At 41.7% G+C, this 5,556-nt stretch overlaps 1 non-coding gene across 1 annotated transcript; it reads left to right on the top strand.

Moving 5' to 3' along the window:
* Window positions 1–1,343: 1,343 nt before the first annotated feature.
* Window positions 1,344–1,425, top strand: trnal-aag (transfer RNA leucine (anticodon AAG)). The gene has a single exon. It is a non-coding gene; the product is annotated as a tRNA-Leu (tRNA).
* The last annotated feature ends 4,131 nt before the right edge of the window (window positions 1,426–5,556 follow it).

Below are 5,556 nucleotides of genomic sequence, written 5' to 3' on the forward strand. Positions count from 1 at the left end.
GCCGAATGTCATGAGCCGGACATGAATAGGTCACAGCAAGTGTTATGTGGGCCAGACTTGAGCTGAATGTCATGAGCCGGGCTTGAAATGGGTTTTGGCAAATGTTGTGTGGGCCAGACCTGGGCTGAATGTCATGATGAGCTAGACTTGTGTTATGGCAAGTCCTGTGTGGGCCAGACATGGGCCGAATGCCACAAGCTGACTGTTTAAAATAGCAAAATCCCTATGCCAAGTTCTTAACAGACAAAGGGATAGGCTAGTACTAAAAGATCCGTCTTATCACAAAAAAAAAAATAAGCCTCCACAGCCGACTTGGCTGTGAGACTGCTTAATTCATCTTCAGCAGTCAATCATAAACCTTGTTAACACAACCTGAAATTCATTATTATTATTATTAGGGCCCAAGCACAAAGTGCGTAGGACCCTATTGTTTTCGTTAGGATTATTATTATTATTAGGGCCCAAGCACAAAGTGCGTAGGACCCTATTGTTTTCATTAGGATTATTATTATTATTAGGGCCCAAGCACAAAGTGTGTAGGACCCTATTGTTTTCGTTAGGATTATTATTATTATTATTATTATTATTATTATTATTATTATTATTTTTACGACTATTGGGGCACTTTTGGGGCTCTTAACATGCTCAAAAACTCTTGAAACTTTGCACACTGGTCAGAACCCGCGGCCATTAGGGCCGGGCTGAAGCTGGTACCGGGGCGTGGCACGGGGGCTCGACGGCGCCCCCTGGAACGGGGAAGTGTGTTATAACTTCTGCATACATTAATTGATCTCCATGAAACCGCAGCAGCGTGATCGCTGGAAGAAGCCGATCGCATGGATGTGACTATTGTCAGTCAAAGTTATAGCGCCACCAACTGGCAGAAGGAAGTGTGTCACTTTCAAAATGCTTTGAAATCACCCACTTATTTTTACCCGATTTACTTAAAACTTTAGGTGTATAATGTAAACACACGGCAGATGTAGACATGTGAAAGGATTATTGATATCTTCGATACTGTCGCCGCGCCAACGCTTCAAACTCGAATATTCTTTTTTGATGCTTTTGAGACTCTTAGCATACTTGAAATTGCATGAAACTCGACAGACACATCAAATTTATTAGCCAGTACACATGTGCAAAGTTTCAGAAACGGGCGTGGTGCAGGGGCTCAGTAGCGCCACCTTTTGACAAAAGTGGGGGGGTTGCTTTACACTTTGACCCACAGTCACAAAACTCAGTAATTATATTGTTCTCATCGAGCCGGACAACTTTCTAATTTACAGTCATTAGCTCAGACCAACAGAAAGTCAGATATTTTGGTTTGAATGTGGATGTTATAGGGTAGCGTGGCCGAGCGGTCCAAGGCGCTGGATTAAGGCTCCAGTCCCTTTGGGGGCGTGGGTTCAAATCCCACCGCTGCCAGAGTGTCCTTTTCGGGCAGTGGTGGCTCAGCGGTTAAGGCTCTGGGTTACTGATCAGAAGGTCGTGGGTTCAAGCCCCAACACCACCAAGACACCACTGTTGGGCCCTTGAGCAAGGCCCTTGAACCTATCTGCTCCAGGGGCGCCGTATCATGGCTGACCCTGCACTCTGACCCCAGCTTAGCTGGGATATGTGAAAAATAAATAATTTCACCATGTATATGCAGAAATGTATGTATAATGTGTGACAATTGGTCAAATTAAATTAAATTAAATTAAATTAAATGTTTTGGAGAATTTTCTCTCCCTCTCTCACTGACCCTACGTCTCTTTGTGTCTGTGGGGAGGGTGCTGATTTTGCTGAGGAGTGAAAATGCTTTTATTTTTGTTTTTCAAGTATTGGGGCCCTTAACGTGCTCGAAAACTCTTGAAACTTTGCACACGGGTCGGAACCCACGGCCATCAGGGTCGGACCGAAGATGGTACCCGGGCGTGGCAGGGGGGCTCGACAGCGCCCCCTGGAATGGGATTCGAACACTTGTCCATATATCAAACATGCTTGCATGTAATGATATGAAACTCGGTACACTTGTAGATCTCGTCGGGCCGAACAACTTTCGTGCTCTAAGTTTTACGCCAGCCCAACAGGAAGTCGGCTATTATGGGTTGTTTGGAAACACATGCTCTGGAATTATATATATTCCGCCTAGAGAATGAATCCAATCGCCACCAAACTCGGTCGGTATGAAGTCAAGACATTGAGGATGCTACATTCGGACGGATTTTTGATATCTCGAGCGGTTTGGCCGTGGCGAGAAATTGATTTATGACTAAAAAGGACACATGAAGTGTGTTATAACTTAGTTAGTTCTATCTACAGTTACAAAACTCAGCGTGTATATTGTTCTCGTCGAGCCGAACAACTTTCTAATTTACAGTCATTAGCTCCGACCAACAGAAAGTCAGATATTGTGGTTTGAATGTGGATTTCTTAAAATTTTTCTCTCTCTGAGTGACCCCTCCCTTTCTGTGTTTTTTCTCTCTGTGTCTCTCTCTCTGACAGACAGAATGGGCCTGCCAAAATTTTTTTTGTGTGTGTGTGTGTGTGTGTGTGGGGAGGGGAGGGGGGGAGGGGGGTTCTCTGTTGGGTGAGATTTGCTTTTTGATTGTTTGATTGTTTTTCAAGGTTTCTGGGACTTTTGGGGCCCTTAACGTGCTCGAAAACTCTTGAAGCTTTGCACACAGGTCAGAACCCGCAGCCATCAGGGCCGGGCTGAAGCTGGTACCCGGGCGTGGCAGGGGGGCTCGACAGCGACACCTGGAATGGGATTCAAACACTTGTCCATATATCAAACATGCTTGCATGTAATAATATGAAACTCGGAACACTTCTAGATCTCGTCGGGCCGAACAACTTTCTAATTTACAGTCATTAGCTCAGACCAACAGAAAGTCAGATATTTTGGTTTGAATGTGGAACACATTTCAAATTAACTTTGAAGCTCCAAAAAGCACATCAAAAGTAACATAAAAGAAGGGAGTGTGTTATAACTTCTGCATACATTAACTAATCTCGATGAAACTTCAGCAGTGTGTTCGCGGGAAGAGGCCGGTCGCATGGATGTGACTACTGTGAGTCAAAGTTATAGCGCCACCAACTGGCAGAAGGAAGTGTGTCACTTTCAAAATGCTTTGAAATCATCCTCTTATGTCTCAAGTGAACAAACAGACCAACAGAAAGTCAGATATTTTGGTTTGAATGTGGAACACATTGCAAATGAACTTTGAAGCTCCAAAAAGCACACAAAGGAAGCATAAAAGCAAGGAAGTGTGTTATAACTTTTGCATACATTAACTGATCTCAATGAAACTTCAGCAGTGTGTTTGCGGGAAGAGGCCGGTCGCATGGATGTGACTACTGTGAGTCAAAGTTATAGCGCCACCAACTGGCAGAACGAAGTGTGTCACTTTCAAAATGCTTTGAAATCACCCCCTTATGTCTCAATTGAACAAACAGTTGATAAAGAAATCGGGTATCAATATATTGAATTATGAATTATTGCAGTGATCAACTGTGATGTCTGGTTAAGATGAAAATAAACTATCACTCTGTCTAAGCGATTATCTTTCTGAAACACGTCACAAAAACTTACAGAAACGGATAACACAAACATGATGTTGGAAATATACACTTATCAGAATAGTTATATTAAACTTGTCTATTTCAGTTAAAGCCATTTCAGTTATAAAGCTGTCTCATATGTAATTTCTCCTTTAATTCTATAATATAACCACTAGGTGGAGTTCTAAGCATATTTTCTGTATTCTCGTTGTTTTAACGTATGAAGAAGACTTGTGTACATGCTGTTGAGAACGCAGTAAAGTGTGGCGCATATTTCATTCTGTGAGATTTATGAGTACTCCGAGTCTTTATTAAAACCAACACATGAAACATATGTCTAAAGGAAGTAGGGATGGGCTGATCGATCCGAACGTATCAAAACTTCCGAGAATGATGTTGATTTAGGGTTGTGTCTGACAACACGTGATCCGCGAGGCGAGATTATTTTTGCTCGCATCTTCCACGAAGGTTTGTCGGTTGTATACAATGTTTGCCTGTTTGAACATTCAAGCGATTTTACACTATTCAACTCAACAAATGTGAAAACAACTCAAATACATGTTTGCGAGCAGATTGTGTGACACAGCGAGCCGCCGAACGCCGATGAGAGTTCGCTTTCGCTCCTGCTTGCGTCTGAACGGACAATTTCATACAAAATAAATGTCAAAATAGGCTACATGATATATTGGGGAGTCTGTTATATCTCAAGTGAACAAACAGACCAACAGAAAGTCAGATATTTTGGTTTGAATGTGGATTTCTTGGAATTTTCTCTCTCTCTCCCTCTCTGAGTGCCGCCTGCTGTGTGTGTGCGTGCTGGGGAATTTACTGAATAAATACAGTCTATATGTAAAATCCCATTCACTTACATTGGCTGAGCAACTGCTACTGGAGTAACTTTGTCTACCACATGCAGCTCTCCTGTTTAATCTCTCTAATGGAGCATTTCGGTCTCCTAGTAGGTGGAGCTCCTCCAAGAGGTCCTCGCTGCAGCCTGTAGCACGATGACGTAGCTGGATGGTCCAATACGTACTGGACGCTGTTACGCTTTGTTAAATTAAAACTGTTTCTATATGTGAGTCCTTCAATATATTTACATGATGTTTAGCCTTCCCCCCTGGCTGTTTTGTTTTTCTCTTTATATATGTATTATTGTAGTTTTGACTGTACATTGACTTTGTTTGTTTGAATCTTAATAAAAGTTTAAAAAAAACGCTGTTACGCTTTGTTGTGGGGACTTATTTATAGACTTCACGCCAGGCTATGTTGGAGATGGAAGGAAAGGAATCCTTCGTGACTTTTACTCGACCAAAGACTTTGAAGGTTACTGCTCAGCAGACTGCTTCATCAGTGACGGCAATCACTATAGCCCAAAGGACAACTATTTATAAATATAAATGGTCACTTTAGTGACAAGCGCTTGATCTGATCTGCTGTGATCAGTTTGTATATTAAACTTAAAATCAGTTGTTGTTGTTTTTTTTTGTTTTTTTTAATGTACGTACATGTCCTGCAGACACTGAAATAAAAAATATACTTCTGGTTTAAAGTTAGGTTTAAAATTATGTGATTTAAAATGTTGTAAAATTAACTATCCAGTGCGTATTGGACCATCCAGCTACGTCATCGTGCTACAGGCTGCAGCGAGGGGTGTCTCAGCTCCAGACTTAGACTACAGAAGACATCTTATTTGCGTCTGCACGAAGGTAAGTCAATTGTGTTTTAATGCTTTCCAGTTTGAACATTCAAGCGATTTTACACTATTCAACTCAACAAAGGCAAAACAACTCAAATAAATGTTTGCGAACGTTCACGACGTCGATGAGAGTTCGCTTTCCCTTCTTGCGTTTGAACGGACAATTTCATACACCAAAATGCATGATATATTATGTCTCAAGTGAACAAACAGTTGATAAAGAAATCGGGTATCAATATATTGAATTAGGAAGTATTGCAGTGATCAACACGGATTCCGCTGTGATGTCCTGTTAAGATGAAAATAAACTATCG

Source organism: Xyrauchen texanus, chromosome 26 (assembly GCF_025860055.1).
Source record: "Xyrauchen texanus isolate HMW12.3.18 chromosome 26, RBS_HiC_50CHRs, whole genome shotgun sequence".
Taxonomy (NCBI): Eukaryota; Metazoa; Chordata; class Actinopteri; order Cypriniformes; family Catostomidae; genus Xyrauchen; species Xyrauchen texanus.